The following is an 18,079-nucleotide window of genomic DNA, read 5'->3' as shown; positions in this document are numbered from 1 at the left end:
TAGGGACAGCTAAACCTATAGTGCAGGGTGTGCAACATTTTGTTTCGACTCGAAGTAAACCTTATTTCACATTTTTAAAGTTTAATACTGTAAGCTATACCTGCTTATAAAATAGCTAGGGGGCGTCAGGGTTTAATTTCACACGAGCGCTACACGAGCTAGAGCCGCCCCTGCTTCTTTTAATGTTTAGGGATATCGTGATATGGGAGCTCAATTTGATTTTAATTAATATCTAATTATTCCTATATAAATGTAAATACCAATTTAAGTGATACAAAACACATGATGCAATACAATACTGAGCTTGTTTTATTAATAGTGTCAATAATTTATTTTTAAATAACCCGGTGGGTTTTTAACACTACGCAAATCGTAAAAAGATCTAATAAAACACGAATATTCTTCAATAAAGTTTTCAAATGATTTGTCAATGCTAAAACTTTTTACCTCTGCAAATACATGTAAGATTGGTGATAAAAAGTGGTGTTTTAAAGAAAATCTTCTATGTTTAGTTTACAATTATATAACAATTAACAATAGTATAACAACATTTATTAATTCCAATTAATGTTTCTGTTTATAATTTCGTTTAAACGATAAACTAATATTTAGGTAAAATTTCATAATTAATTTTAAAGACTTAATTAACTTTTAACTTTAATTTTGTTTTTCTGTTCTCTATTTTTGAGTTACATAATTCATTGATGGTTTTTTTTTTCGTTTATAAATAATATTAAATCGTGTTGTAACAAAAAAATTTTTCATAGCCATCTTTGAGTCGGACAGAAAACTAACAAAAATTTTTTAAGTTACTATAGAAAGTGTATTTTATGCCATCTATCGTACTTTTATTCACACTTTCGACTTCAACATATTTTCATTTAGCTAATTTTAGTTTCATATATAATTTATAGATGGCGCTTCAAAATTAACGTCTTTGACGTCTTAGTAAAACAGAATATTGCTAGATGTCGCTATATCAAATTACTCTATTTTTTTCACATAAACTTGACATGAACTATGTGTAGAAATCCTGAATTTTTCGGTTCTTAAAGACTAATATTAAAATTCACTATGTTTGAGTTTTTGTAAGTACTGAGTTTTAAAACATTCCGAAAACTTTTTGGACAAGAAATCGTCGTTTTTAATAAGCTTGATCGCGCAATATTTTATTTTATTATGCTCTCTATGATATGACTTCTTAGCAACTTCTTTAGTTTTACTATGCTGGTGTTGGGTTTATCGTAATATGAGAATAATAGCTATTCTCGGAGCGGACGGCCTGCGTATCAGGTTTACGGAGCTCCATGTAATGCATAGGTGTTCAACTTCTCCGATCTCATTTCTCTCTAAACCTAACCAAATTTAAACTTATCTTGCCAATGTTGCTTTTGAAGCCTGTTTAAGAACGTTTTGCATATAAGTTGTAATTAGTTAATGCAAACGTACGTTTAATACTCTTTTCATTCTCTGATCTCTACTTTGTTGATTAATAATAGGTTGTCAAATATCTCCCTTCCGCTTTTTTGCTCTTTATTCAATGCTTTATAAAAAGTGTTACAGTGATCGGATTTAGTTCAAATATGCGCCGTTTTGTTCGATAATCTGTTTCCATCTAGACGGCAACTTCATAATACCTCCCTCGTAGAAGCACCCCTCCTTATTTGCGAAGAACTCGGACAGTCACTTTTCACAAACCTCTTTTGAGTTCAACTTTACACCACCAAGGGCGTTCGCCATGGACAGGAACAGGTGGTAATCACTTGGCGCTATGTCCGGGCTATATGGTGGATGTAATAAAACCTCCCATCCGAGCTCCCGTAGCTTCTGACGAGTCATCAACGAAGTGTGTGGTCTGGCGTTGTCCTGGTGGAACACTACACCTTTCCTGTTGGCCAATTCTGGACGCTTCTGGTCGATCGCCTGATTCAAGCGGTCCAGTTGTTCGCAGTAGATGGTAGAATTAAGCGTCTGGCTATATGGGAGCAGCTCATAGTGGATGATTCTCTTCCAATCCCACCAAACACACAGCAAAACCTTCCTGGCCGTCAATCCCGGCTTGGCCACTGTTTGGGATGATTCACCGGCCTTCGACCACGACCGTTTTCGCTTGATATTGTCGTATGTGATCCATTTTTCGTCGCCAGTCACCATCCGCTTCAAGAATGGGTCGAGTTCGTTCCGTTTCAGCAGCATATCGCAGGCGTTGATTCGGTCCAGAAGGTTTTTTTGCGTCAAATCATGCGGCACCCAAACATCACGCTTTTTTTTGTATCCAGCCTTCTGCAGATGGTTTAAAATGGTTTGGTGACTAACTACCATCTCCTGGGCGATGTCACGAGATGCCACATGCCGGTCTAACTCGATGTAGTCCATGATTTGATCGGTATTTGTCGTCACAGGTCTTCCGCCGGCTGGCTTATCCACGGTGTCGTTTTCGCCGGCTCTGAATCGTCGAAACCATTCCTCCGCGGTTCGAAGTGATAGAGTACCATCCCCCAAAACACCATTAATCTCACGGAACGTTTCTCTAGCGGATTTGCCTTTAACGAAGGAAAACTTTAAAATAGCGCAAATTTCGGCGTTAGTGAACTCCATGTTTACACGTCTATAACTGTTGAACGTAATATCCAAACTAATCATGCATAGCGTCGTTTTGTAGGTTATGTCAAGACCTTTCAAATTATGTATAGTATTGCCAGATACGAGCTCTGTAGCGCTTTGTACATAGCCGCGAAATTCAAAAGACAAAAAGGCGGAAAGGAGATATTTGACAACCTTTTATTATGGTCGTACTAAAAAGCTCGTGAGTTAAACTTACAACTTTGAGTATTTAGGTATTTCAGTTGATCAGACCATATGATTAGTGAACAGTATTTAATGGAATCAGGCGATACCTTGCGGAAGTCCATCCTAAGTAAGAAAAAGACCAATATTTAGCCACTTCCGCACATGCAGTGGTAGTCGTGCCACAAAGTGCACCGCCCGTTGATAAATGCGTATGCGGCAAGCAATGCGAATTACACAACTGCCACCGTCAAATCACTCAACACGCGTTTCACCCCTCCACGAGGCATCTTCAGGAGTTATGTTACACCGATTAGTGCCAAACACAGAGTTTTGGCGCACAGAACCGATTGCCGCTAGGGTCTTAAAGTTCTGGAGAGTAGACCACGGACCAGTAAACGCAGAGTAGGATGTTCACCCACAATGGTGGACAGAAGAATGTTGAGAAATGATGAATGCAGTCAATTTCAACCAGTCTTAATAGAAATCTGTAATAGAGGTATATTCACAGTTGGGGATGTTCTATGAAAAGGTGATGATAAAAAAGCCAGTGGCATTAAAATGCTATATAGTATGTCAATCACAAACCAGTTAAGCATTTTTTACGGGCGATAATTCAAATTCATCGCATGCAGTATATAACGGCGCTATCTCTGTCAGACTCGACTTCGCCTATTATGCGGTTCGTGTCAAGTTTAAATGAAGCGATTGATCAAGCGTCCGCAAGGCAATTAATCGATTGCGCTCACATACGTAATTCAAACCCGATGCCCGAGCGAGGAATTAAATTGACAGTGTATATGTTTGTATATATTTATTTAATTTTTTTTTTCTAGACTTTCGTTAGAGGATTTACATAGGCGTAACAGTGTAGATTTGTGGGTTACCTTAGCTAACAAAATTACTAGGCTAGTGACAAAAGATTCTATACAATACAACACAGTTATTGAATATAAAATAATTAGAAGATAGAAGGTCGGATCATATCCTGCAGTTGACGACAACTTTTAATTATTATAAATAGAAGTGTTTATTTATTTATTTACTTTATCGGAGATAAACAGTAACAAAAGGCAGTAAGAAAGTACAAACTTAGAAACTTAAAAAAATATAGAATTAGTCACAATTGTTACCTTATAACTATCTCACTAAGAACATTTAATGATTTATAGTCAAACAATGACAAAACAAATAAAAACAATACTAAACAGGGATAAAAGATTCTGCGCATTCTGCATATCACACCGCAACAATTACGAATCACAGCAAGCCGTCACGTTCCAATGAGGTTTAAATTGTATTGTGTGTACTCAATAATTTCGAACGAAATTGTCTTTTAAAAGATACGAGAGAGCACGATAATATATCAATATCACTAATATATGAATTGTTGAGCTCACACATTCTGTATAAGGGTGCACGTTTACCGATATTTGTCTTAGCCGTTGATAAAAAAGAGAGATCTAGAACGCGTTCTTGCTGCAGCAATTCGAAAATGATTTGGACATGAATATGAACTTTTCCTATAAATATAAACATTAAATGTTACATTCGGAAGCTCAAGAATTTTCCGGTGGGCCATGATACAAAAAATATTGGGAAACTTTGCTTTATGTGTAAATATAAAGACACATGATCGTTCAAGATTAACTCTGGAATTATACCATTAGATTTAAGACACGAGAGTGTAGTGATAAAGGCGTCAGTTTAAAAATACAATGTTAAGATTCACTTAATAGAACACAAGTCAAAGGTTACGATGAGACCCAGTCTAGGGGTTCAGACCCGTATTTTAGTTCTCACGAGTACAAAATTACAAGAAAAAAAACTTCAATTATAAAAATTCATCAACAATAGTGTTTCGTAAAGTAAATTTTTCAATAATTATTAACTTTATGATCAGAGCTTAAATTAGGGGTGTCAAACGCAAAATATATTTATCAGCGGGATGGCGGGCGGTGCACTTTGTTGCACGACTACCACTGCATGTGCTGAAGTGGCTAAATATTGGTCCTTTTCTTACTTAGGATGGACTTCTGCAAGGTAACGCCTGATTCCATTAAATATGCAAAATTATACATTACAAACCTTTAAGTTTATCTTAGTATATATATAATTTATATATAAATATATATATATATATATATATATATATATATATATATATATATATATATATTTATATTTATATATATATATATATATATAAAATTAATTATTCTTTACGTCCTGATACTTGACATTTCTTCTCTGATACTATCCTTCCTATTTCGGGAGAAATTTCATTGCCCGAGACTACATTCAGAATTGACCTAAAAGATATATTGACTCGGCCGCAAAAATGTTCAGCTGGGGCCACGAGTTTGACACGGTTTTAACGATTAGTTGCGTCCGTGTGTGAGCGTATGTGGGATTGTTTGATGAAGAATATCTGTGCGTCATATATACAGTCTTATTGTAGTAACTTTTTTATAGACAAAGTCAAAGCCAAAGCCAAAGTCAAAGAAAAAGACAAAGACAAAGTCAAAGTCAAAGACAAAATCAAAGTCAAAGTCAAAGTTAAAGTCAAAGACAAAGTCAAAGTCAAACAATCTTTACAATAATTAAAAATAGACAGCTTTAAATTATGTTTATGTTAGCTCGTTACACGCAAACTACTGAGAAGATTTAACAAGAAACTCGATGTTGTTGGTCAATTTTTAATAATTATTTTAACAATTTTGTTTTCCTTGAAACTAGAACAATTTACTACATCTTCAACTTTAACCATATTTATGTCAACATACACTGACTAGAATAGTATACTTTTTGACAGAGCCTATGTTTAATAAATTATTCGAATACACAAAGAGATAAATTTATCGCGTCGCTTTATCTAATATATAAAATTCTCGTGTCTTAATCTAAATCTAAATCTTCACCCCTCTACGATCAACCCTTATCTAACATTTATTAATTAAAAACTTTAATTTTTTTTTGCAAAACAACGTTTGCGGGATCAGCTAGTTTGTATATATTGACCTTCGAATGAGTGAGACACTATTTAGACAAAGCCAAACAGCGGGTACTTCAAGTTTGAGTTGCAGTAACTATTTTTTTGTTTTTATTGTAAAACATAATACTTACATCTTTTATATTAATAATGACTTCGGAAAATTAATAATTTACGTCCATATTTGGATGCGTTGCGATAAATTGACAGTTCTCTTTTGACATTGATATGTTATTCTTCAGTAAGCTAAAGAATTTTGAAGAGATCGTAATAAATTTTAACTGCAAGATAAAGGTCATATGTTGTATGCTATTCCGGCTATATAAACTTTCTTACATTAATATTTTTTATATAATAAATCGTCCAGAATATATTGAATTCGATTTATGTTTTTTATGTTATTTTTTATATTTTAACAACAACCTAGTGAGTATAAAAAAATATTGAACTTTTTTTTATTAATAAAATACGAAATAGCTTTTAAGTTATTTTAAATATATCGATATAAAGACATATATACGTAAGGTTCATCACTTCACCTGCGGTAAGATAAATAGCCTGCCTCAAGTTAAATATGTAGCGAGACGTTATCGAGGAGTTCACTTTTAGTTTAAGCATCACATCGACTTGAGTTATATTAGTTCCCAAGCGTTCGAACATGCCCAACGTGCCGAATAGATCTTTGTCATTTAGCTTTTAAAAACTTTTTACTCGAGCTCTATGTAATAACTGTCTGTAATCAAAGGCGACTTGATGTACTCAAAACAAAAATTTGAATTCTAAATCTTCACAAGTGCTTTTTTCAAAAGTATCTTTTGTGAATGTCCTCTTATTTCAAAGTTTCAATATAGTGTTAAAAATTAGGATTATAAAATACTCAGATATAATAGATCATCGTAATTATTTCAGTTACATTCATAGTTGGACATAGAAAGCCTCCAGTATAGATTTCCGATACGACCGATGAAAATCGGCTTGCATTCACAGTTTTTCAAAGAGCTTTGGTTTTAATTTTAATCAATCGTAGTTCGGGTAGTAAAATTTTTTAACAATATTTCAGCATAGGTAAAATAGTGTTATCCTTTAGCTTAAAATAAAACTAAAACCTTTTCAAATATGTCCTAATTTAATAAGACTCACTGTTTCACAGCAAAATAGCTCCAGTTTTTTGACGCTTTTGATCGATGTACATATATATTATATTATATATAATCCGATATATGTATATTTTTGGCAGATTATTTGGGTCTAAAAATTCAATTGACAAGTATAATTTTTTGCGATTAGGGTGTTACCTACGGTTTTACAGACTATTTGAATTTTTATGCATATTACTGTGATTAAAAATAAGGTGAAATAATTATTTAAAAACGACGAGGGCCTTATTCAGAAAATCAGATATTTGGTGCTTTAAATTCATGTATTGACAGTAAAATACCTAGCTGATAGCGATCAAATGTCATTTGGCTTCTGCCGTTTTGGAGGATGTTTTACTTCATTGGTTCTTCGCGACTCTTTTTTGTCAAAAACTCAGAAAAATTAGACCAAATGCGGGGACACCGTTTTGACATGACTGAACAGATAAAAACCTAATCAAAGAAGGCCGACTGTTTCGAGAACTGGAAAAGCCGTTGGAAAAAGTTCGTTAAAATAATTATTTTAAAGGATATGGAATTAGTTTGGAAGAATCAATAAATAATTTACATGTTTTAAAAAAATCACCTTACTTTTTGATTACAATTTATTATTAAATGGGGTCATTTAAGTTAAATGATGTACCATTAAGTTAGTTTATCGATGATATAACTAAAGATAAGATTTTCTCGTTGTTGTAATAGTTTGAAATTGGGTACACTAGGAATATTACTATCACCATACAATAACGTCATACATGATACATATTAAACTTCGTTGTCTAGCGCTCGTAGTAAATTGATTTTGAGGTGAGGCAACATGAATTGGCTTCCGTTTAGATCTGATTTTACCCCTATGCACTTTATCCTGTTTATCTCAATTCATGCTAATAAATTGGATTGTTTGATGCGTTTAAGAGAAAATACGATTTACAATATTGTCACTTATACGCACTATATAAAGAAATTTTACTATTCAGTTAAAAACCTAAGTCCAGTTTAACACCAAAGTGATATGTTCAAGATGTAAATTGCCAAAATGAACACTTTTAATAGACTGACTGAATCCCAGACATGTTTTTATACATAAATATGAACAAAAAATGAACACTTACTAGACTGACTGAATCCCAGACATGTTTTTATACATAAAAAATGAACAAAAAATGAACACTTACTAGACTGACTGAATCCCAGACATGTTTTTATACATAAATATGAACAAAAAATGAACACTTACTAGACTGACTGAATCCCAGACATGTTTTTATACATAAAAAATGAACAAAAAATGAACACTTACTAGACTGACTGAATCCCGGACATGTTTTTATACATAAAAAATTAACAAAAAATGAACACTTACTAGACTAATTGAATCCCAGACATGTTTTTATACATAAAAATAAACAAAAAATTAACACTTACTAGACTGACTGAATCCCAGATATGTTTTTATACATAAAAATGAACACTTACTAGACTGACTGAATCCCAGATATGTTTTTATATACAAAAGATGAGATTACTAATCAAGTTATATGTGGACAAATATAATTTGTATTTAATTATACTCATTTCTATATATCCCTAATGTAGTTAGACATTGGTTAGAAATGAAGAAATTCTGAGAATAACCAAGATCATCGACGTAGCTCGAAGAATTGATCATTCGAAATGACAGTGGGCGGAGCATATCGCTCGTTCAATCGATGGCTATGGGCGGTAGACTCGGCGTGGGTAGGCACCCCATTAGGAGGATCGAGGATATAGTTAAGATCGCGAGAAGTCGTTAGATGCGATCAGCGCAGGACAAGTCATCGTAGTGACCTTTTGGAGAGGCATATGCCTGCCTAGCGTCCATCGACTGAAGAAAAGACGAAGAAGTACTTTTTTTATAGCCAAAATTTACCAAATATAAACTTTTGAGACATTATCATGTTAAAGTTGAGGTCACTAATCAAGTTATATGTTGACAGATATAAGTTGTTTAGTAATCAATTGTATAAAGGTATATAGGTGTGTCAGATTTGAAAAAAAAAACAGATAATTGTTGGAAATTGTTTGTACTGAGAAGATGAACAAGAAAAAGTTTTGTATAAGATATAAATAACGATGCACCGGCGACATAGAGAATTGTTGCTTTTACAGTTGGACGTTTCGGATCTTTCAAAACATTGTTACACTGTTAGTTGATAACAAGAAGATTCTCCGAAAGTTTGTTGTATTGGAAGTGTGTTGTAGTAACGAAAATTATGATAGTTATAACAAAAAAGCTGATACAACATACTTTTTTAAAAAAAAAAGCAGTTGAAGATCGAATGACGATCTTAAACATGTTAGGGGGAACGGAAATCAATGTAGTTCTGTCGATATGTTTTCCAAAAAAACTTGATTGATTTTTACCGCTCCAGTATTGAAAAATCGTATACTAGATGGCAAAAGGTTGTTGATAACGAAAGTGAATATATTGTTGATTAGAAATTATTACGTGTTAAAAATGTAGTCGTGTGAATTTAACTTAAGAAAGCGACATTACTTTCCGGTCCCCCTAATATATAAAATGCATGTTATTGTAGAAATCCTACTTGACCGCATATTTGTTAAGTAACTAATACATTGGTTTTTTATATACCTAATTAGAATATAAGTTATAACTTCTATATTGTCCGTAAGTGGAAAATGTTCAACACTTCCGAGTTTTGGTATTAAGTCAACGCTAGGCAGATTAACCGATGGGTCGAAGACCAGTGGGTAGACCCAGATATCGCTGGATCGATCGCGTTGAGGCAGACTTGCGCGAATTGAATGTCAACCAATGGCAGACGATGGCGCAAGATAGAGGAAAGTGGAAGTCTCTCGCTTCGGAGGCCAAGACCCACTTTCGGTCACTGAGCCAGCGGAGTAAGTAAGTAGGCAGATTACTGTGGTCATTTTGTTTTATAGTGAGTGGTGTAATGTACTGATTGGTGTTGTTTCTTCTTCTTCTAAGGCCTCCACCGCGTTCTTATTAATGTCGATAGTCCACCTACTGGAGAGTCCCCGCCCCGTCTACTGGTTCGTGGTCGCCACCCGAGAATCTTTTGACCCCAACGATCATCGGTTGCATGAGCGATATGCCCGAACAACTGCCACTTCAGATCGAAATTTTTTGAGCTATATAGATGATCATGGTTCTTCTACGGAATTCCTCATTTATTATTCTAACTCAAAGTTGCTCCAAGCATAGCTCTCTGGTGTTAATATATATTTACTACTTAAAGTTTTCATTCAGCTTAAAGGAATCACTGTTATAACTAAAATGAAAATTTATCTGGGTTAACGAGAGCGTAAAATCGAATGGCAGGCAGTGGAAGGCAAATTGTAGCAATCTTAAAGCTTACAATAGTTAAAGCAAATTTCTGCAAATGCTTCCAATCTGGCCGAGTGCCGAAGTGCCCGTACTTCTGCTACTACATTAATATCCAGCTGTTGGACGATGTTTTGTCTGACGCACTTTGTAAAAACACTAATAGATACCAACGGCGTCGTCTGCGAATTTGTATTCAGAATGATTTAAATACAACACTGAAAAGTTGTCTCGTGCTCTAGGTGTAATTGGGAATCTATCTAAATATAGAGGGGGATTTTCTAGGTAGTACTCTTCGTGATCTAATCAGGAACGATGAGATCACTAGACTAATTCGATGCCCAGAGAATAGGTAAGTAGAAGTAACATTGGGTAGAAGGGACATTTACCTCAAAAGTCGTCGTTAGATGTTTGAAACAGATCCTATCCAACCAAATCTATCATATGTAAGAAAAGGACCAATATGTAGCTACTTCCGCCGTGCAGCAGTAGTCGTGCAATAAAATGCACGAATTACACAACTACCACCTTTAAATCACTCAACACATGTTTCACCATTCCACGGGGCATCCTCAGGAGTAATGTTACACCGATTAGTGCCAAACACAGAGTCTCTGTGATAGGCTGGCGGGCGGTGCACTTTATTGCACGACTATTGCTGCATGGCGGAAGTAGCTATATATTGGTCCTTTTCTTACTTAGGATGGACTACCGCAAAATAACGCCTGAATCCATTAAATATTTTAGATCTATTATATGAGTGAGGCCTATGTCCAACAGTGGACGTCTTTTGGCTGAAATAATGACAATGATTATAGTTTAAATGTCTCTTTCGTTTCGTGAAATTGTTACATTATATTTGTTGGATTAGAAAACGTTGAGTCATTCTGTGCAAAATAAATAGCTCAGTAAAAATAAATGATATGTATTCATTACATTTTATGTTGTTGAAATGATGAAAAAATCAATGTAACCGCTTAGTTTAACGATCCGCTTAATTGGGAGCTCCGAAAAGAAAGCACGTTCGCACAGTTCCTTCCTCAATTCCATTACTCGGGGTCCTGCAATCTAGAAACAACATTTAATTTACACGGAAAACACAAGTCGATCTTGATTCAGTTGTGAGTTAACAAGAGGAAACTTTGCCTGTGTTTATCATGCGTTTATACGTTTGAAATTATCTGTTGACCTTATTTCTTTTCTTGGTCATTCAGTTTGGTTCACTTTCACTACCCTTTTCTACTTTTATGAGTATACTATACCATATAAAACTTCTTAAATTCCATGTGAATTCAACAGACTCTGGTCAGTATCTAGTTAATATTTAAAACATTGGACTAAAGAAGGGATGAGTCCGTCAAGCATTTCTAAAATTGAATCTATTTTAACGACTTCGATCAATATGTTGTTATAAAATAAATTTTAACAAAACGGCGGTACTAAACCAAAACAATAATTAATAATAACCGTCGATCAAGGCTGCTTACATATTACATATACACTAGTATCAAAAAACAATGCCAAATTTCTCATTAAAATTCGTATTTGATTTTCCCTTCTTGTTTTGTTCATATTTATTATTATTTCTAATGTTACTTAAAATATATTTTTGCAAATTATTAAAAAGTATTTATTAAAAAAAAATTAAAATGCAAATCTGTTCGATGATTAAAAAGGTTGCTCACCCCTGAACTCATACGACCTAAGGGCCCAGCGATCCTCTAATCCCGTAATCAACTTGTATGTAGCGGCCTACACTAGTATAAAAAAACGATGCCGAATTTCTTATTAAAATTCGTATTTAATTTTCCTTGCTCGTTTTGTTCATATTTATTATTATTTCTAGTGTTACTTAAAAATTTTTTTGCAAATTATTAAAGAGTATTTATTTAAAAAAATTTATATAAATTTGTTCGCTGATTAAAAAGGTTGCTGACCCCTGAAGTCAAACGACCTAAGAGTCCAGCGGTCGTCTAATCCCGTAATCAAATTGTATGTAGCGGCCCGAGTCGAAGTGTCTGTCTCTCTGTAGCTTTGTTATTAAAACGCTGTTTAGTCTAAGTTCCATCTGTGTCCTTAGACTTAAAGTCCGCGGTATCTGCACATACAACACCAAAAAAATGTACATATCTTCGTCATTTTGTACCAATAATGTAGTTAAGTGGCATATTATAAGGGAACGTCTACAATAAATAGGTAATTAAACGTTTATAGCTGTAAAAGGAAAGTAAAAGTTAAATAACCCAAATAATAACAGTGATGAAAGCTCATGATTAAATGTAATAACGTCGAGCATATCAAACGAATGAAATAACAAATAAATGTGAATAAAAAAGAAAATTTCGAAGTAAATTTGAATTTTAGAGTAATTGAAACTTCTGAAATATTTTCTGTATTATTTCGAAACAATGGTCTAATATCAGCTACAATAAATAATAATATTTCTCGAGTTGATGTATTACTTAATTTGTCGCGTAAGGATCCACATGATATAAAATATCTGAGGATATAGTTGTGGTGGACATATTTCTCTAGCTATCGCTATGTTCATTTCAACCAGTGGATTACACTTACTCTCAAGCTGTATAACAGTGTCCATCATGCTGTGGTGGTGATATCACGTCACACGACAACTCGTCGCAAGATTCATCGATGTTGTGAAAATGGCAACTACCGCACAGTTACTGGCGTACATCCTGAGGATGTGGATTTGGAGTAGCGATGATGAAATAGTCGTACGAACCGTAATATTAAAAACTGGACTTGTGAAAAACAAACAAGACACCAATGGTTTAAGAACCTAAGATTTAAGTTAGAAAATACATTTTAAACACTGTGACCAGGACAAAAAATCGTAAATATTAAATGTAATTGTGATAACAAAGGTTCATGTGTCTTCTGTGGAATATAAAAAATATAAGACCGATTGAAAGCGGCCTTCACCCTTGCGTCTTATATGACCTTTGTAAGATTACTTTAGGACATAAGCTGTAAACAATACATTTTGTAAATATCACGCGGAAAAAAAATTACAAAAGTTAAAAAAGAAATATACATGCGTTTGCCGTCGTAAACGAGTTGTCACTAGGACGATCGATGCTTGCGAGCGTCGATCTAGAATTGATCGTCGCCTGCGCACACGGCACTGCGCACTGCACCCAACCACGTTTTACGGCAACTCCACTAGATGGCGCACAGTAAGACAGTTGCCACATCTTAACATGACTCCTTGCAAGACGCTATCACTATTTTCGTCAACGATATTCTTAACACACTTCTGTAGACACTTTTATATCGCCTTGAGATATTTGGTAATAGTTTCATATGTACCTTACAAAAGAACACAAAATTCATAACATCGTGTCAAAAGCACTCCATATTCGAAGGAAGAGAATGATAGTAGATATAAAACTAAACATATTTATATACAGATAGGATAGATTAGTGAAAATTACACGAAATTACAAAAGACAGCTTCTTAAGATTAAAACGAAGCTGAGATACGAGGCGGATAGTTTCTCCCGTTGCTCCGTTAATGTTTAAGCTTAATACGGCGCTGAGGAAATTGAATGAGATTATTCCAATGAGAATCGGAACTAACATTGCTTCAGACAGCTAACGTAGAATATTTAAAGAGCATGAAATTTCACAATACATTTTCCGCAAATCGCATCGTTTTTCTGTTTACTTTGCTACTTTGTATTTATAAAAGATACACTTATTTTATATAAGTAATTAAAAGGTATGTTTAAACTATATCTAAATTGTATATGTGTGAAATTATTTTTAAAAATATAAGCTATCATCAATCAATTATTTGTATAAATATATATATATACTTACATATACACACATATATATACATATATGTATATGTATGTATATATATATATATATATATATATATATATATATGTTGATGAAATATTTGTCTTAATATAATATCTATGTACGATCAAGATGGCTCTAGACAAAAATATCTACTACCCCTAAAATATATAATTTAAGTAGAAATAATAAGTACAAAGTTACAGAAGAAGATATAAAAAGCAATATAAAACTTTATTAAAAAATCCAAACTAAAATAAATGCCATTTTGTTAATACACTGTTATAATAAAGACCAACGTTACGTATGAATAACGATATAACATAGTCATGTAGTTAAATTCACGTTGCTAATACATATCTGGCTGCACACGGTACTCTCCAATATATTACCTAACTAAAACACCAATAGAAAAATAACTTTTTAAGCTTCCTGTTTGTGTTGTGTTTAAAGAAAATATAAGTATTAGTCCTTTTTGGCAACCGATTAACAAAATACTTTATAGGAATAAGAGTAAACGATAAAATAATCGATGAGTGATTTTTAAATCACTATTTTTTTTTATACTGTTTTTATATAAAACAATTTGACGATAGAAAACAATACAAGATAATAAGACCCTATTCACAGAAACATTAACGCCATGTAGCACGTCCATGTCTGGCTCGAACCACATTGCTCATTTTTATCATCTAATAAACGCGCCAAATGGAGTATAAATTCTAAAGTTAATAACTTTCGGATCGTTTTGCAGCATTGACGCTGTAGGGTAAATAAAAAGAGTCTTCCGTAAATTTGTAAGTGGAACATCGTGGTAAACATCGAGGGAGACCTATGCAGTAAGCTCTGATGATATAATGATGGTAATAAATTGCGTTATAAACAACCAAAACTTTTGTAAAACAATCGCATTATTAAACTAATTATGACCTTTAATCTATAAAGAGGGGTTTTGCATATACTGAATATGGTTTTTCCCTATGTTTAAAACGTTAAAATGATTTATCCTAATAAAACTATTGTTGTTTATTTAAACTATTATTTAATAACAATATTGGTTTATAGACATTAACTTTATAACAGATTATTTTTAAGCACACATCCTTGAAGAAGATTGCGTACAGAAGGAAAAATTTTCAAATTAAGAACTCCTTTAGTGTCTAAAGACGTAAGTCAGATGTTTCCTTTTATGAGCGATCACTTTTCTTTTCGATGTTCTTTTTTTTAAATTGATTGTATCTTTCTACAATGTTGTATATAATAAATTTTTAATGTTATGTCACCTGTAAAGGAATATATAGCAGAACAGTTATTTATACAGTAACTTTTAATGTACTTTTATGTCTACTGCTGGTGTATCTAAATAAATATATTAGGGGAACCGAGAAGTAATGTCGCTTTTTTAATTTAAATTCACACGATTACATTTTTAACAAGTTTTTATTTTTAATCAACAATATTCACCTTCGTTACCAACAACCTTTTGCCATCTAGTATACAAATTTTCTAATCCGAAGCCGTAAAAATCAATCGGTCATTCTGTGAAATATGTCGACATAAACTACATTACTTTCCGGATCCCCTAATATAAAACTATATTAGAAAAGATACAATGTTTCAGCCGTATGACGATCACTGCAGGAAATAAAATTCCAATTCAACGAACAATATATTTTCTTTCGGTTCTATCTCTTTTTAGTTACTACCGTTTTTGATAAATAATTCATAGAAATATTTCTGGTATGATATTATTAACCGATTGATTTAATTATTGATTTATTTTTCATTTCATAGAACAAAAAACTTCAGAGCAATATTTAAGCAATAAGCAGTGTAAACGCCCGATAATAATTTATACCTGTCCAAAGTTACTGTCCATTGTAGTACTTTCGCTAATAGATGGCACTGTAAGCGAAATTATCTGTCGAGTAAAACAGAAAGTTGTCTCCCAAATTTTCGATGCGAGCGTTGTGTAAGCTATAAGAACAGCAAAGAAGCATTGAACGTTCCGGATGTTAGCAAAACAGAGAGGTCTGTAACAGCAATTCGCAGACGCTTAAATTACGCCTCTGTCCACGCTTTAATCTCGTTATTCTATATCCTCGGCGCCTAACTGTGCCCGCCTCTCTCGTGTCCTTGTAGAATACATAAATATTATCAAGAATATTGTCGCGAATGTTTATTTACCTATTTTAAATTTATATACATTTTAACAGTATCTATTGCATTAAAGTGACAGTAGGGACATCTAATATACTTGGGGCCTTTTCAGTGCACACTTTCTAAGTCTCCTTGTCCTCTAAGTAACGAACTTAGGGAAGTTATATTGTCTGTCTTAGAAGGTAAACAATAGCTATATGTTATAAAACAGAGATACATCTTTGATTGCTTTTTCTTCATCGATTCAGCCCATAGACATTGCAAAGCATAGGCCATATCGCGATATACCATAATTGCCACGTTGCCCTGTTTTTGTTGATACGATTACAATGATTGCTTTTAAATGGCTTCGCGATGGGGATTGCGGTAATAAGGTGCTCAATAACTTTGAATTCATAATTATTATTACTTCAACTGCAAGAGATTCACAGCAAGACATAGACCTCTCTCACGGATTTCCAATAATACCGGTTTGAATCGACTTGCTTCCAGCATTTTCCGACGACAGTAATAAGGTTATATATGGTTGGACGTCCTACCCCACGTTGGACCTTAAGGTCCCAGCTAAAAATTTAGTATCTCAGATACCACTATTATGAAATAGATTTCAGATATGATTTATTTTGTAATACCATTTAAACCAAATACAACTGATAGTATTGAATAAATATGACATTGAACAGATTTCTGTTGAATCTTTAATATTTTCTTGAGTTCGTAAAACAAGAAGTCTTTCTATGAATTATTCACAAATTCACATTCTATTTTAGACCCAACACAGCAATGTATCTATACTGTAGAATTATCATTTACAAGCGGATGTTTGTCCTAAGGAAATAGACGAGAATAAAAGTCAATATCTTTATCGGACTGAGGAAATAAAATTTTTCATTTTTAACTTAGTAAGTAATAAGTGCTAAGTAGTTGATCTAAAGTATAAATATATAGTCTAAGTAATAATTAGTTGTTCATTTTATAAATTACTAATTTATGCATCCTCGTTTGAGCCCATATATGCCCACTGCAAGGCTTAAGGATATCCCTGAGATATCTATGGGGGGATATAAAATACTATAATCATTATGCTTGGCAGGCGGGTTGGCGATCGAGGTGTGGTGTTATGGTACGCAGATGACGCTTCTGCCCATCGTTTGGAAACTTATATATGAGCAGTGGCAATTTTAAAAAAATTCACGAACATGGCTAGAAGAATTGCTCATCTGTAGGCAGTGGCTCGGGCATATCGCTCGTGCAGCCGTTAGGCCGAAAGGTTCCAGAGTGGCGACCAAGAGCTGGTAGACGCGGCGTAGGTACGCCCCTCATTAGGTGACATAAGTTTGCGGGAAATCGCAGGAATCGGAAAACATATGACCATCCATCGTTGCCATTTTTGGGACAGACCTATACCTTGCAGTGTACGTCAATCAGCTGATAAGTAGAAGAAAAAAATTTTTTAAAAGTAATAACATTAATACAAATAAATTATAGCAGTTTTTTATGCATACAGACAGTTTAAATTTATTTTTAGACATATGTTACGCTCTTTGTTTAAAAAAATATATTTACCCTTATTTGATATTTTTTCATACTTAGCAAATGATAATTTTACGTCTATACTAAAATCTTTAGCAATATTTTTAAGTATTCGATATATACCACTGAGTACTGCAAGCAAAGAACGCTATAAATTAATATTAATTGCTGTAAATATTAAAAGAATGTAGATATGAGAATAAATACGAGTGTTTTTAGGGATGATATTTAAATAAAATTCTGCTATAATGAAGGTCTGCATCGTCGAGTACTAAAGCTAAATTACTACAGACAGAC

This window comes from Battus philenor, unplaced genomic scaffold (genome assembly GCF_028537555.1).
Source record: "Battus philenor isolate CCGP_79_NKW_IND1 unplaced genomic scaffold, ilBatPhil1.0.hap1 SCAF_4, whole genome shotgun sequence".
Classification (NCBI taxonomy): Eukaryota; Metazoa; Arthropoda; class Insecta; order Lepidoptera; family Papilionidae; genus Battus; species Battus philenor.
This window is presented reverse-complemented; position numbering follows the sequence as displayed.